The 17664-nt window shown below is 42.2% G+C and overlaps 1 protein-coding gene across 7 annotated transcripts in view; it reads left to right on the top strand.

Moving 5' to 3' along the window:
• Window positions 1-17664, top strand: part of LOC126249755 (serine/threonine-protein kinase NIM1) — a 518432-nt gene that overhangs the window by 473874 nt on the left and 26894 nt on the right. The gene's annotated exons all lie outside the window — the stretch shown is intronic.

Genomic DNA, 17664 nt, shown 5'->3' with positions numbered 1-17664 from the left:
CGATATCTGTGCATTCTGGGAACCATGAGATGTCTTGAATTGATCGTCATGCTGCTAGGACTGTTGTAAACATTATGGTCTTGTGACACGGACAATCTGTGTAGTTTATTTCGTAATCAGGCTTAGTCATTGCCATAATTCACACTCTGTCTAGCGATGCTTCATTACGTTTGTAATCAAGAACACGTGCTTGACGTGAACATTCACCACACAGTCGCAATAGGCACCTTCCCTATGCTAGTACTTTTGTTGGTGTCTTTTAAATTATGATAACACAAGTATGTTAAAGCCCCGGAGGAGATGATACGAACACTTGCAAATACAAGCATACAGCAGTTCGTGTTTCATAAAATAAAGCAAATCTGTTGTAGGGACGATCCAGGCTAGAACAATCCGTAGCACAAGTACTGATAAGAGACACAAAGTAGCTAAAGCGTAAACTGGCCTATTGTAAGGTTCCAAAATAGTGGCATCTCAAGGGAAACGCGACAGAATCAGGAATAAACGTAGAACTTCTTATAATTCATCAGACTTTCCCTGAGATCTTTTGACATCTTGAGGTGTCGGGTATTCTGCCAGATATCTGCATCGCTCTTGAACGATATTTCGACAGCGTGAATCATTACCTTCATCAGGTGTTACCTGAATTCGCAAGCAACTTTTGTAGGTGAAGAGTGGGTAAAGCAGGGGGGGGGGGGGGGGGCAGGGAGGGGTTGGTAGAAAGAGACTCGACGGGAGTGACACTTACGACATCTAGAGTCTCGCTCTCAGGCATTCATTTAGGTAGGGCAGAATGGTTCTAGAAATGACTGACGATTCATAAAAATGTCCAGGATGACCTATGCTGCAAACTTGACCAACAATAATCGGCAGTGAACTAGTGGAGTCTATTAACACACAAGCGCCTAAAGTAGACAATAAGTAATTTTCTCTGGCAAGCGACAACTGACGTCTGGCCCTTCTCCAACATTGTGTTGCCCTTGTATATGCCACTATTATGCAATCACTCAGGCTTAAGGGTTTTTTAGGGGTTTATGTCTTCCCTTAACATTGCAGTTTACCTAAATGACATTGATTTCAACAACAAAAACAACTTTTAAAACGTATCGCACTGGATACTGTTGGTGCGATCGTGTCTTACAATATTCCTCAGACGTATTATTAACAATGCGGTAGCCCGAAGAGTACACATAATATTCCGAGCAAGATGCAGGAAGAAACAAATTCTCCAGTGTGACAAGAAACGTTAAAATTTATCACACTGGAAAATGTCTGAAGCCGAAAGCTACCAAAGGTGTCATTGCATCGCGCAATTTATGTGCCGGGCGGGCAGTCGCCTGGTAGACGAAGTATCCTCAGTTGACCACCAGCTACATGCAAGAGGAACAGTTATTCTTGTGGCGAGGTAATTCATTTCACTTACTCCATAGTAAGATGACGATGTGCTGCGCCCCACAGCAGTCATTACCGAGGATGTTGTAACTGATACATACATGAGTCCTCTTCTGCGGATTCGCATTTGCAACAACGTATGACAAAATGATGTGTACAGAAACACTTGTTCGTATACAGAACTACAGTAGACTACCAGCCACACCGCTTATTCGAATTTATAAAGAGCGCGAGCCTGTGACCGAAACGTTCTTGAATAAGCGATGAACTTCCAAAGCCGTTTCGGCTATGTTTTCACCGCAGTTCGACAGCCATCGGCCTATATAAATGACACAGCATGTTAATGTCCGCTGTGTCTTGTAGCTTTCACGATTCTTGTTTTCAGCTTCGTTCCACTTGCTTTGGTCTCTTGTTCGCTCCATAAAGTGACATTACATTCGTCGTCGGGAGGTCCGCACACTTCCCGTGGAAGTGTAGTTCGGTGTCTGCGTCGTTGCGGCTAAATACTAAATTGAGAAAGGGAGACTGAAGCTAATGTATACACGAAGACTACAAAAGAACGAGTAACGGCAGATAAATTCTCATCTTAAATCACTATTAGGTCGTTTCGTAAACTTCGACACAAGTCTGTTACACCTTGCTTCCCATCGTCCCTCTGCCACCCTCTCACATCGACTGCTCTACATCTTTTAGAATTCACCTGGCTAATGGAAACCCACCAAAAACTTCATAAAAAAAGCACAAATGTGGAATAAAAACTAACAAATTCTGAAGCAGACGCTCTTGTGCCGATCTGTGGTACTGTCTGATAATTAAAAATGCTGTACAAGCTATTTGTATGGATTAAGGCAATAACAATACAATGCGTTGAAAGAAGTATGGAAGTTATCCAAAAAAAAGATGCAATATAGTACAAGGGTGAATCAGAAAGTCTGTCCCCATTTTTTTGGTCAAATTACTGCTGTGAGATCGAAGTTAACATACCCATTCCAAGCGGTGGACGTTTCTTTGACCTGACGAGTCCTGCCTGCCTGAAGTTCCTCCGCACGGGGCTGCTGACGGTCGTGAAGGCATCGGTAGTGCTTGACACGTCCACGGCGTATGATCAACGAAGTGCGGTCGTTTTCCATGCATCATGGGACCAACGCCATAGAAATCCACAGGAAAACGCATCTCACGTGTGGGGAAACGTGTCTTACTTCCAGAAGTGTGAGGAGGAGGAGGAGGAGGAGGAGGAGGTGGTGGTGGTGGTGGTGGTGGTAATGTTGAGAGTTCACAAAAGGCCGTGAAGAATTGCATGGCAATGAGCTTTCGCCGAGGCCGCGTTCTTTACTGAATGACGACAACATTGCCCATGTGGTCGCAGCGGCGAAGCGGATCGGCGTGTGAACCTCAAGGACATTTCCCGGGAGCTTGCATTTCGTATGGAATAGTTTGCAACATCTTTCACAGGATACCGGAATATCTTACGTCGGTGGGTGCCTAACCAGTTGGATGATATGATGAAAGGCAAGGAAACAATTGCTTCACTGAATCAACTGTATGCTGAGGAGGGTGCCAATCTCCTGGACAGCATTGTTACTGTTAATGAAACGTAGATACTGTAGTTCATACTGGAATCGAAGCAGCGGAAGCATGGTGTGGAAAAATCCGGATACGCCGGTGACAAACTTTCCAGCCAGTGCCATCTGTTGGGATTGCTGTGTACCGCCAGTGCTGGATTTCATGCCAGTAGGTGCTACCGTCAATGCCGACAGTTACTGCTCTACACTGTAACGTCTGCGGGCTGCCAACAGGAAGATCAGCAAGAAGCGCCGAACGATTCTCCATGTGGACCACATGGTTATCCTACACGACAAAAGCTGCCGACAAGCGCCGGTCATTTCACTGGAAGTTTCTAGACCACCCACCATACAGACCGGACCTCGCCCCCTAGTGATTTCCACGTTTCCATCCGTTCAAAAAAGTTCCTGGAAGAACAGCGATTCACATGCAACGATGAAACCAAGACAGCACTCCGACTGTGGCGAATTTTACCTCAAGGTCATCTCGAATTTAGTACTGCGATGGAACAGATGAATCAACCGGTGTGGGAACTACGCAATAAAATTGTGTAAGGTACGTTGAATTTTACGTTTGTCAATACCTGTATGTACCTAACTTCGGCAAATAAAAAATAGGGGTAAATCCTTTCTGAGTCCCCCTTGAAATTACCAAAATAGTGTAGATCTTTTTGTCGAAGGTGCAACTATGACATGCAGCAAAACTATAAAAAGTCAAATGTCTCATGTCCCAGTAGTAGTTAAATTCAGGAAATTTGTCACAGATGAAAAAGAGTTAATTTATTAACTTTGTCCTCTTCGTCGCCCTTCTCTTTCTCTGGCAATGATTTATGGAAGATCCTGTTTAATGTGATGTAATTTCCTCCATGGATATTGTAAGAGCTTCAAATAACTTACAGCAAGTCTATTAGACAAGTGTAATTATCACCGATTTCCCCTAGGCGTTACCTTTCTTTACAGTGTTTCTCTCCTTTCGAGAGTCATCAATTGTCACTAGGATGGCTTCAAGGATGTCATCAGATGAGGCGCGGATATTAAAACTGTAAATAGCAGCGTCCAGAAAAATGACAGTATACAACCTAGTAGGCTATAGTACTGTCCTGCCCCTGTGGTCTTCAGGTAGCATTCACAAAGATAGAGATCGAGAGAGAGGGAGAGAGAGAGAGAGACAGCAAATGAGACCAACAGATTCTAGGTAGCTGAGACTTCTGATGTTAATGAGATGGATATATAGGCACACAGTTAAATTCCAGATTAAACAAGAAAAATTAAAAATAAATAATACAGTACTCAGCTCTTACAACGTTAAATTGAGTGAGGATCACACAGATCGGAGTAGTAGTACAGAAACTAATGAATCATGACATCGTTGTAACACAGTAATAGGTGCTGCATAAATTTAAAGACGATTCCAGGATCACTAGTTGATCGCTCTCTGAACCTACAGAATCTAATCCGAGCTCTATCTTCGTCAATAAAATATGGATTTTTTTTCACCTAAACTTTTATTACCCTTTAAACGTAATCGAATTTGTGCTTTCTATTTCGCGTATTAACCAATCATTCCCAATATGTGTTCCTTACAACCTTCTGAAGTTTTCACCGCCCTTTCCTCACTTCTCACCTTAAGAGTCGTGTGCCTTCAAGCCTCACGTCACCCAGACTACGACAAAAGGCTTTTACGCACGCTAACAGGCTAATGGCTTCTTATCGAACACTTCGCTAATTCGGCACCAACTAATTTCCTATACTTCCCTCAATGCTATTACTTAGAATTTGTTGGGGTCCCATGCGTGAATACTATGGTTGTTGGTGAATTTGTCTGCAGGTATATCAGGATTAAATCTGTCTAAATTCTCAATTGTTTTGGCTGTGTAGCCATTTCTTATGGCAATGTTCCTTATTGTATCTATCTCATTCTTGGGTGTGTTCTCTTCTAAATCAAGAGAGCGTACTCTCTGTAGCATGGACCTAAACGCAGAATGTTTCTATGTGGTGGGATGACACGATGAGTTGTCCACTGTTACGTCTGTGTATGTGCGTTTTCTGTGTACGCTGAACTTATGTGTTTGTTGTTGCTTGGTGATTTTAAGGTCCAGAAAATTTATGCTTTTGTTGACCTCATCTTCTATTGTGAATTTTATAATTTTGTGGAAAGAATTGAATACTTCTAGTAGTACTTCAGTCTCCTCTTTTGTTCCCTCAAATAGCAGCAACGTATCACCAACATATCTCCATTAATATAGTATTTTACTTTTGAGTCTATTGTTTACATTAAAGAACTTACTTCCCAGATGATTAAGAAATATATCTTCAAGAAAACCTGATACACAACTGCCCTTGGAAGACCCACTTCCTGTTGGTAAACTTTCCCATTAAATGTAAAGTAATTGTGAGACAATATTAGCTGCGAGATGGTCTTGACTCCTGAGTTTTCTGAAATTGGCAATTTTTTATGTTTTACATAGTTGTCAAAGATTGTCTGTTTCTTCAGTTGGTACTTTTGTAAATAGGTTAGCTACATCAAAAGACGTAAACCGGGCATCTTCAGCAGTATTTATATCTTTAATTTCAGTTGGTAATTCATTTGTATTTTTAACTGAGTATGATTTATCAAAAGTATAGTACTGCTTCAGAATTTCGTTCAGTAACTGGGAGACTTTCCATGTTCCACAGAGTATACTCTCTTGATTCAAAAGAAAACACACTCAAGAATGAGGTAGATACAATAAAGAGCATAGCCATACCTGCGCTGCATATCACAAGAAATCGCTCACCTTTTCAAAAAAAAGAAAAAAGAAATGTACAGTTACATTCTCAACTAATTCTATGTTAGGAACCTTACTCATCCATAACATAAAATCAAATACACAAACATAAATGAACAGTTGAGTGTACAACGTATCATTCTCCAGTTGTCCTGCCAATTATGTAGGGAAAGGACGTAGAAACTACAGAAGTCCTTTTCAAGAACAAGTAAATGCCTTCAGGCTCAACCACTTCGAAAAATCAGTTATTGCACAACATATGTTGGAAACGAAACATGTCATCAACATTCTAGAAAACAATTTGGTTGTACTACATAATGAAGCCGGTGGTAAGACCCTAAATCTCTTAGAACAATTGGAGATATACCTACACAAAATCAAAACACCAGAACCTATGTTAAACGAATAAACAGATTTCCAAAGTCAGTTATTTCAGTAATTTTAAAGACCTATTCTAAAGTTATTCCGTGGATATGTCAATTGTTTAATAACTAGATCTTTAGCACTACGAATAAATCCATCTTTGATCACACCATGTAGAAAAACATCTGTGAATTGTTGACAAAATGTGTATAGAAATATACGTTTTGAATAAAGTGATATGCATGAAGAGGACGAAGGAAAAAAATGTATGATGGTGCTAAAACGTTAAAAACGCTTTTCTTGGATTATGTGCGCTATGCATTTCATCTCATTCAAAAGAAGAAATAGAGCATGTATTAAGACAAATTACAGATGATGGTGAACCCACAGGGTCTGAAGTACATCGTGTATTTAATAAAACACTAAAAGTTGTGACTGAAGGCGTTTTCTAATTCATACTTCCAGTGTATTGAGTTCAGTCACATTTGAGGCTTCAATATGTGGGTAAAATTAAAAAGGTGGTATATATATCAGCCAGAATGGCTAGCGTTTCTCAAATGAGAGCACTTTAAGCCTGTAAGTCACAACAAGCTAGGAAAGCCAGAAGTAATCGTCAGTCAACTATGACTTCATTTTCGGTGGTTTTCCTATCTGGTCAGCTCCTGCAGAAGGCCTGTCGGCGCTGTGAGATGTCGCAACTTCTACTTCCAGAGACGCTGACTGACGTCCCCATCATCAGTGTACCGAATACGTTTTCTTGTGTACTGAATATAAGCTCTTTTCCCAAGGCACGTAGTTATCTTGCTGACTTGCGCATCCTCTCTCATGATGTTATTCTGTCGAATCGACACATTGGATGAAGCTGTGGTGCAATAAATTACATTGTTAGACTCCTCATCTGTAGACTTGCATTTTTTCACACGTTTACTAACATAACCGCCTATCTCAGACACCCATAAGATTCATAATTTTTATACAGGTCTACTTCCATAATTTCTGTTCCCAAATCACGATAGATAAAATTTCTTCAAAATCGAAACAGTTCCTCTTCCCTTCCACAGATCAAGGCTCCTTCGTTTCTTCCTCCCAGAAACATCTGCTACTTAGGGGAAGGTTGCCTATATTGGACCAATTTTTATTATGTATTTATTTGAAACAAAATATACTGTACAGTAATTTGCATGATATACACTTCCACCAGGTGGTATTAAATTTTGAATAATACGTAGCTTAAAGGGATATAATCAAAAATTTATAAGTATGTAACTGGTCTCAGTCAGGAAGTCGGTTGCTTAATTTGGGGACTTCAGTTGCTTAAGTTAGAACAGATGGTAAAACTGTGAGTAACAAGGTGAATAAGAACTGTAATATTTAAAGAAGTTCTATTTCATTATATTACACGTACATCATATTTAGGTAGTTAGGCCTTATTATAAAAAACAAATGTTTGGCGTTCTCAGAACCGTTAAGATACTGGTAAATTAGAGGAAAACTGTTTCATCCTCATACATCGATTCAAATTAAAACAAAGAATAAACTAGAGAAGTGTAAAAGAGCTTGACACACTGAACTGTACTAATCGTGCCTGTAGACAGAGATCAAGAAAGACGGGTTTAATTGCTGTCTGAATATAAATGCTTTATGTTGGGCTTCACATCGTGTATGAACCCATAATTTACAGTCCATACACTGTATTATGTCTTCTTTTGTCAGAAGCACCATGAATTGTCAACATTTCGTTTGTCTTATGTCATTTGGAAATAAATCTGTCTTAGCAGATTTTTGCTTCTTTGCTTGACAATTCAATTGCTCTGATTATTGTATATAAGGCATATTACTGATTCCAGTCACGTTCTGTGATTATCCTGTGCCTTGAATAGCAAGCTTCGTGCATGAATTTGGAAGGAGTGTCGTCTTGTTCACAATCTTCTCGAAATTCTTTTTAGGTGTTGTGCAGTCGTAATCACTTGAAACGATTTCTGATAAAGATTCCTCCCTCCTATTGTTTGTAGAAGTAGGCTCCTCTAGTAAATGGTCATCAACTTTCAAGAAATCTGCTGGTGAAAACTGAAGATCTGAACACACATTCCTATTCAAAGGCCAAAACCTGCTGGGTGAAGACATTCATTGCTGTCCCAACTGCTGCTGGTCAGCCATTGACTTCATTCAGTAATCCAGACATCTGAAACTGCGTTAGAGTTTTACCTACGTTTTCACGCAACCATTGGTCCTGATTATGAATGAAACATATCTGAAAAAATGCAAAAAATGAAGTATCAAGTGGCTGTAGGCAGTGAGTATTGCGCCCAGGTAACTGCAGCATGATAATACCATTATCACGAGCGTACTCAGCAGCCTCTAGACTTCTACTGTGTGTTTTGTGATAACCTGGAAGCAGGAGCACAGGTGAGTCCTTTCCACAGTTAACATGATTTTTTTTTTCAAGTGTTTGAGTCACGACACAAGAAACTCGGAAATCATGTAGCCAGCGTCTCAGATGTCAAATGCACTTAAATTTAAGTTCTTACTGCATCTTCTGACACTTGAATATAATCACAGGTGGGATAATGTATCCAGCTGCATTGACAGCACAAACAACTGTGGTGTTAAACCCTCGCTCGAAGCTTGTGCTGGTTCCCACTTGGTGCTTTCCTTCTTTCGCTACCACTTTTTGGATTGTGTTGTGAATCCAGATTCGTCGACTTGAATACAGTGTTAGCTGTAATTCTATTATCGTCGACAGTTTTCTCAAGGAGGTGGAAGAACTGATACATATTCTGTCCATTAAACCCCTTAGCTCTGGCCATTAATTTTCCTTCTGGCTAGCGAAGGGAACGCTGTGGATTTCCTCTCACACATGAGTAAAAACACTTTTCCCCCACCATTTTCTTATTTCTGTTGAAAAAATGAGGTAACTCATATTGCTCTGCTACGTCGAATGCAAGACTACGAACATCGTTGATGGTAAATCCAAAAAACCTGTTATTCAAATAAGAGGAAGTGGTCTGTGAGAACCTTTTCCGTCTCAGACGTAAAAGTCGATTTTCTTTCGAATGACTTAACTTTATCTGTGTGCGTGTTTTACTGTCATCGTATATGTTTACTGTAGCTTTGGGTACACCACATACACGAGCACACTCGTTAAGTTCATTGTCACAATTACCGTATGATGTCACAGAGACTTTCAGCTCATCTTCTGTCCCTTTCCTGTACATTCTCATTTTTGCCATCTTGAAATCCTAAAACCATTATCCCTGTTATTGCTTACTCTATATTACTAACTGCAATTTTTGTGAGCGTCTCCTAAAAGGACTCGATCCAGATTAGGAAACAAGCAAAGGTAAACTTCGACAATTGGACGCCACATAAGAAATGACTACACTACAATAACATCCAAAATTAAACTCTAGTTTTAAGATGTCTAGTCATCAACTAAGGAAATGCAGTTACGAAGAATTTGTCCGATAATTCATTTACTTACTCGTACATAGTACAGAAGCTAAGATTTGTACCACAATGGCTATAACAATAACGAAGAGAATACAGCAGTGACAATTATTCTTGCTTCAGTGCCTATAGTCGACTAACCGCTGGGCCACGCGAACTTGACAACATTTCTAGCACGTAGAGCCAACTTGAAGATTTAAGTTACCAATACATCGCGAAATACGAGGGTGGTCCCGCTTACGCAATGATCCAGCTTCGGGAACTCTTCCCTGTATTTCATCAAGAACACGGCCTCCCTTGTTGTACTACCGTTTACTACTTCTACAAATCCTCACCGTCCCATTTCAAGCTTCTATTTCGCTGTCCTTACCTTAGAGCAAGGTGTTTTTACTACCTTTTAAATCTACACATATTAAAAGTGTATCCACGTTCTTTTTTCTGCTGTCGTAAAGAATGGGGGATTAGAATCTTATATTCTTCTCACACCACTCCCATCCTTGAGACTCGACACTGTTAAACGTAACAAAGGGGGAAAACCGCGTGGCAGACACAGTAACATACAATGACTGAGGAAAAAGCAGCCGGTGTAAAACCATACCACACACCTAAAAAACTGATAACTTTTGATCCGTCCTTAAAGAAGGAAGGGGGGTAATTGAGGTTTCACGCCGCGTCGACGATGCTTTCAGTAGAGACAGAGCACAGGCTCGGAATGTAACAAGCGATAATCAGCTATAGCCGTTTCGAAGGATTCATTCCGGTATTCATCTTAATCTATTTAGAGTAACATCAGAAATATTGAATCTGAATGCTCGGACAGGAATTGGTATTCCATTCCTCTAAATTGTATTACTACGAAGCTTTATGTCCATTAAGTAATCCCACATCGTTAGTCTACGTGTCTCACAGTCTTTGGTGGAAATTTTTTCTCTAGTTTGCCTTTTGTCTGAAACCATGATCCGATCCTTTCCAAGGGCACAGATGACTGAATTGACACGCAGTATGCTTCCCTTTAAATTTGTAACTAAGTGAGAATTGGTAAAAAAAAACAATGTGGTATAGTCATATTTCTCGTAAATGCGATTTCTAGTATATAAGTAAAACACAACTTTAGATTATGTCTCAAGATTTTTGTAGAATTGAACAGCAAAATATGATTTCTTCAATAACAATGAAAGTAAACTACTTCATCACTCTCCTTCATATTAGTTACACAGTTGGTTTCTACAGCTTATCTTTAACGCTATTATAAGTAGCTTTCACATATTAGACCATTTCTGTTATGTGTACCAATTTATACATTGTATTCCTTTTCTTCTGTGGCCGCGCTACGCTGCATCCTTCTTTGGCTTGTAATGATAATTTTGGCTGGATGTTCTTTCCGTTCCTTCCAACAGCGCTCCATTTTAGTTTCTAAGGGAGTTTATTTAGTCAATTAGTTAATTATACTATTACTTTTAAATTGTTTTCATTATTTTGTGTACATAGCTACACATTAGAATATCCGATTTAGTTACTTGTATTCGTAACTCGGCGATATTTGTTAGAACCTATCAGTCGCTCACGTAAACTGAAGCATGGCATTCGTGGTACACTGTTGGATTTTTATATGTTCTGTTTTTGAGTACCCTTTGTACTTTACAGCAAATATTACTCAATAAGTAGTTTTGAATGGAAAAAATCGTCAGGAGCGAAATCAGCGTACGGTGTACTGAAAGGCAGATCGATAGCACCTCATCTATGTAGGAATCATACAAATGACCGACTGGATGTTCGCTGTCAACACATGGGGGCTACAGTATTAGAAAATTCTGGCGAAGTGAAATAAAACAAGCACATGGTCAAAGCTGACAGTTGTCCCTCAACAGAAACATATAGAATAAACTAAGGCGAAAATATCCAATATTATTTTATTACGGAATCGCCTAGTACTCATTGGAATAAGGGGTAGTCACCAAATACCGAGGATTATTCATCCAGAGCAATTTGAAGTAGAATTACCTCCTAAATTTTGTCGTGAGGAAGAAAAATGCGAGCCTAACATTCATTGAAAGCTTATTCCACGTCTATACCGAGGGATCCATGCAGTGCATACCAGTAGACATGGTCATCCTCTTCCTAAATCATCACGGATATCAGACTGCTCAAGAGACTTGGCTCCGAAGTGTTTTTGTCGTCTTTTCCAAACAGAAACAGCAACTTCCCCTTCAACCTGCTGCATGATAGGCCACACAAGCAAACCTATATTCTCTACATAGTATTTAGATACAATACCTCATATTCTCAGTTGGAGGAAACAAAATTAAATAGCTTTTATTCATCCGAAGAGCAGGTCGTTTAAATATTTCTTTCCGACCGATTCTTGAGAATGCTTCCTTAGCTTGTGGTCCTCACCAAGTTTAACTAATGTAAAACATGTCTGACTGAAACAACAGCCGTATCATTAGTCGGTAGTTGTTAAGTAACCTTGCAAGCGCCACAGAAATTTCCAGCAATCTCCAGTCGGAGACGCTATAGCAAAGGCGTGGGACATCACGTAAAGACTTATTCTTCATGACGAAAGCGTTCACGGGAGAACAGCCGGGTGTTAGTGTCCAAACGGCACAATATTTCGGTAAGCCATCACGCTGCCACCACAGGCAAACTAACGAACTGACCGCCGAAGCGCCGGCGCCGGGCTTACATCTGCTTCCTCCCTGCAGGTGTTCCCAACGCGGTCCGCGCCCAGACACGTAGCGTCCAGTATCCGTTCCGTTCGCGGTCCGCGCCCAAGGGCGCGTGCCGGCTGCATCTTCTTAGTATCTCTGCCTGTTCTCGAAGTCAGTTCGTGGCGGGATGTCTCTTTCTCCTTTTAATAAGATTCAAAGCGGGTTCCCAGGCCTTACTAAGGACGTAACCGCTATCTCGATTGATCAGCTGTTCCAGTACTCGAATTTCGGTACATTCTTTAGTGTCACAGTCTCAGTATTTGGACGTCTGTGTCAGAACATTCCTCTGGTCGTAATTCATTCTACGTAATTCCAAGAGACAGAGTTCAGCGACCGCGGACTTGTTAGGCTGCTGTAGTCTGGTGTGCCGTTGATGTTCTTGGCGACGATTTTCGATTGTACGCACCGTTTGACCTATGTAAGTCAAGCCACAGCCGCAGGGTATCTGGTAGACTCCCGATTTCCGTAGCCGTAGATCGTCCTTGACATTACCAAGCAGTGCTTGTGTCTTAATTGGTGGGTGGAAGACAGTCTTCACTTGATGTTTTTGAAGAATTCGACCTATCTTCCCGATAAAGCGCCACAGAACGGAATAAATGCTACGCCCCCATCCTGTTGACTTTCCTCTTCTGTTTCCTCCGGCAGGAGTTCCATGTGATGAAATCTTTTTGTATTTTACGGACCAGAGTTCGTACCGATTGACATATACAAGTACGACTCAACAACAACGCCCCCCAACGCCCCACCACTTTCCTCGTTCCGCCCCAGAGCTTCAGTTTCGTCAGCACCCCTCTCTGACATTGATGCTGACGGTAAAGTAAGAGAATTTCGGGCTTGAATGAGATTGCTCGCGAAAGGCAAAGGTCCCGAGTTCGTGTCTCGGTCCGGCACACAGTTTCAATCTGCCAGGAAGTTTAAATTTCGGGCTTGCATGGAGTAGAAGTGGCTGTCGTTATTCCCCTATGTTATCTTCTGTTGCGGTAGCATCGAACTTCTTAAATAAGTTACTGTCTCGAAGGCAAACAGTGAACATAAGCCTGAGACAGCAACTATAGTTGTGCATTGTCACAAGGAAAAAAAAAAAAAAATATATATATATATATATATATATATATATATATATATATATATATATATATATATATATATATTTCTGGTTAGCAAGAGTGACAGGATAAAAGTGCAGAGTATCTAAGTAGTTAACATTAGATATTCAGTACTGAGGACAGAAAGTGAAGCGTGGAAGAGACCCATCGTGCTACAAAGTTGCTACAAAAGCAGAGAGAACTTCATCTCAGATTTAAGCAAGTAAAATCGTTTCCATAAACCCTCGTCACCAGTTTTGTAAACCCTCGTCGCCAGTTTTGAGGAGGTCGAATTGCCACTGTTTTTGCTGCGGTAGGCATAGTTCGTGAGTTCCTGAAACGGCTTTTGGTGCATTACACCGCTAAGACACTGCCACTATTACACAGCTATGCCCCAGGATCAGGTAACAGGACAGGGGAGAGAAGGTTCTACAACACTCCAACAAATAAGTAACAAAGTCACACAAATTAGTTAAAAAGGTTTATTTATCTTTGTGACTTGTTGAATAATGAAGACTGCAACACTGCATACAATATAACACAAAAGAGGCCCTCAATGGCTAAGTGCAATTAATAGTAGGCAAACTTCGCAGTGCATAGCAAATGCAATTTACAATAACTGTCTGTTCTCTTCTTAGAGTTCACTAAACGACGTTCATTGTCTAAGTCAGCCCTGGACGATGATCTATAACCAAATGGGTGAGAGCTGCTCTTCTTTCTTCCGAGTAGGCTTCTATACGTTGTCGTCCGGTCATTGGCGGATTGTACTCGGCCGACAATCAGCCGAGGCCAAATCGGTATCTTCATCCTCAGCGCCGCCCGTGAAGCTAGTGGAACTCGCACCAGCTCTCATCTTTGCGCCTGTGGTGCTCTTTCCCTGGCTGTCTTGTTCGGACAACACAGCAATCCTAGTACGCAAAAAAAAAAAAGCCGAATGAAGCCAAAATGAGCGTAAGGAGAGCAATTCCAGAAGTATCGGACCAATTTCAAAGGAAAATTTTGCCAAATACATTAAATGTAGTTGCAAATGTGAACTACCATCAACTGTATAATTGGACGAAGACAATGAAAATTTGTGCCGGATCGGGACTCGAGGGGTTGATCTGGTGTGGCAACTTCCCTATAGACATGGTAAGGCGAGCGGTCGTCTTACTATTTGGTTAAACGAGCACGACTCACGACCAGGCCCAAACTTCCATATATCGTCAACCACGACATACAGAACACACAGACTTCCATTTGCTGTGATTGACGACATGGAACTTTGGGTTTAGCCGTGATTGGCGCTCGCATAGCCAAATGGCAAGTCGACCGCCCCCGATAAGCGGGAAATCCGAGTTCGTGTCCCGCTCGGGTACAAATTTTCTCTGTCGTCGTTCCATTAATACATCTGATGCGGTCCATATTCGCAACTGCGAATATGTTTCATTTATTTCACGACGGCTGTAATCGTGGCAGTGCATGTCGGAAGAAACTTTACATCGTAATTCGGAATAACACACGCACTGCAATATCGAATTTTGCCAAACGATTTCATTAAAAGTCCTAAGACGCATCGGTTTCACATACTGACAGTGAGCAAATAGAAATCTCTAGTCAGTCATTTAGCGACCGAAAGATAATACTGAATTTGGTCTTCTGAAGATCTTTTATCGGAAAAGTTTGTAATAAGGTGCCTCCCTTCACTCATCGCCGAACGTGGAAATTACAAATTTGTAGGTAAACGATCGCAGAATAGAAAATCAACTGAAAATACTCTACAGTGGAAAGGCCGACTGAAAACATGCAGCCAGCCACTGTGGCCTAGCGGTTCTAGGCGCTTCAGTCCGGAAACAGGCGGCTGCTACGGTCGCAGGTTCGAATCCTGCCTCGGGTATGGATGTCTGTGATGTCCTTAAGTTAGTTAGGTTTACTTAGTTCAAAGTCTAGGGGACTGATGACATTAGATGTTAATTTCAAAAATGGTTCAAATGGCTCTGAGCACTACGGGACTCAACTGCTGTGGTCATTAGTCCCCTAGAACTTAGAACTACTTAAACGTAACGAACCTAAGGACATCTCACACATCCATGCCCGAGGCAGGATTCGAACCTGCGACCGTAGCAGTCGCACGGTTCCGGACTGCGCGCCTAGAACCGCGAGACCACCGCGGCCGGCTGTTAATTTCCATAGTGCTTAGAGCCATTTGCGCCATTTGAGAACATGCGTAGATCATTTCTGTTTTCAAGAAGGGTCGTCGGACACTTGCGTATTATTATAGGTCTACCTCGCTGACGTGAATCTGTTGTGGAATGGTGGGCATGTTTTATTTCGTTCACGCATTATAGCGTTTTCGAAGAAAGCAAGTTACCACTATAAAAATCAAACTGGATTTCAACTCAGAGATTTTGCGAAACTCAGCTCACTTTGTATGTGAATGAGATACAGAGTGTCGTAAACAAAGGTGCCCAGATTAATGCATTGCTCCTTGATTTCCAAAAGACATTCAATACATTTCCATACTGACATTTAGTGAAAAAAATTCAGACATATTGAATATCTGATCAGGTTTCCGACTAGATCTTGGATCTCTTGCAGATAGAAGTCAATACGCATTTCTTTAAACAGCGAAATCGACAGTTGTAAAGGAAACTTCGAGAGTATCCCAAAGGAGTGTCACAGGGCCGGTCCCGTTTGTAGTTTATATTAATTATTTAGTGGATAAACTTGGAGATTCCGTGAGGGTAATGACGGATGATGCTGTTGTCTATAGGAAGGTTGCAACACCAGATCAATCGAAATGCAGAACGATTAGTGCAGGCACTGGTAGCTGTCCCTGAACATAAATAAATTTAACCTATTGCGGCAAAAATGGGTAACGAGGTCCACTACTGTTCGATTAAATTATTGATGACATATCACTGTAAATAGTAACCACCGTAAAATACCTACGAGTAACCATTGGGAACGACTAAAAGTAGAAAGACCACATAAAACAATTTGTACGAAAAGCACATGCCAGGACGAGTCAATTTAAGAAACATAATTCATCCATTAAAGGAGTCGATTAGATGTTCAACCGATTTCTGAGTACTGTTTATCAGTCTGGGGCCATTAGAATTAATGGAAAAGAGAGAGAAGATACAACGAAGAGCGGCGCGTTTCCTCGCGGAATCGTTTAGTAAGCACAAGAGCGTTACGTTGATGCCCAACAAACTGTAGTGAAAGGCGCTACAAGGGAAGCGTTGTGCGTCATAGAAAGATTTACAGTTCAAATTTCGAGACTACGTGCCAAGAAGTGTTGGGCAATATACACTCCTGGAAATGGAAAAAAGAACACATTGACACCGGTGTGTCAGACCCACCATACTTGCTCCGGACACTGCGAGAGGGCTGTACAAGCAATGATCACACGCACGGCACAGCGGACACACCAGGACCCGCGGTGTTGGCCGTCGAATGGCGCTAGCTGCGCAGCATTTGTGCACCGCCGCCGTCAGTGTCAGCCAGTTTGCCGTGGCATACGGAGCTCCATCGCAGTCTTTAACACTGGTAGCATGCCGCGACAGCGTGGACGTGAACCGTATGTGCAGTTGACGGACTTTGAGCGAGGGCGTATAGTGGGCATGCGGGAGGCCGGGTGGACGTACCGCCGAATTGCTCAACACGTGGGGCGTGAGGTCTCCACACTACATCGATGTTGTCGCCAGTGGTCGGCGGAAGGTGCACGTGCCCGTCGACTTGGGACCGGACCGCAGCGACGCACGGATGCACGTCAAGACCGTAGGATCCTACGCAGTGCCGTAGGGGACCGCACCGCCACTTCCCAGCAAATTAGGGACACTGTTGCTCCTGGGGTATCGGCGAGGACCATTCGCAACCGTCTCCATGAAGCTGGGCTACGGTCCCGCACACCGTTAGGCCGTCTTCCGCTCACGCCCCAACATCGTGCAGCCCCCCTCCAGTGGTGTCGCGACAGGCGTGAATGGAGGGACGAATGGAGACGTGTCGTCTTCAGCGATGAGAGTCGCTTCTGCCTTGGTGCCAATGATGGTCGTATGCGTGTTTGGCGCCGTGCAGGTGAGCGCCACAATCAGGACTGCATACGACCGAGGCACACAGGGCCAACACCCGGCATCATGGTGTGGGGAGCGATCTCCTACACTGGCCGTACACCACTGGTGATCGTCGAGGGGACACTGAATAGTGTACGGTACATCCAAACCGTCATCGAACCCATCGTTCTACCATTCCTAGACCGGCAAGGGAACTTGCTGTTCCAACAGGACAATGCACGTCCGCATGTATCCCGTGCCACCCAACGTGCTCTAGAAGGTGTAAGTCAACTACCCTGGCCAGC

This window comes from Schistocerca nitens, chromosome 3 (genome assembly GCF_023898315.1).
Source record: "Schistocerca nitens isolate TAMUIC-IGC-003100 chromosome 3, iqSchNite1.1, whole genome shotgun sequence".
NCBI lineage: Eukaryota > Metazoa > Arthropoda > Insecta > Orthoptera > Acrididae > Schistocerca > Schistocerca nitens.
This window is presented reverse-complemented; position numbering and strand designations above follow the sequence as displayed.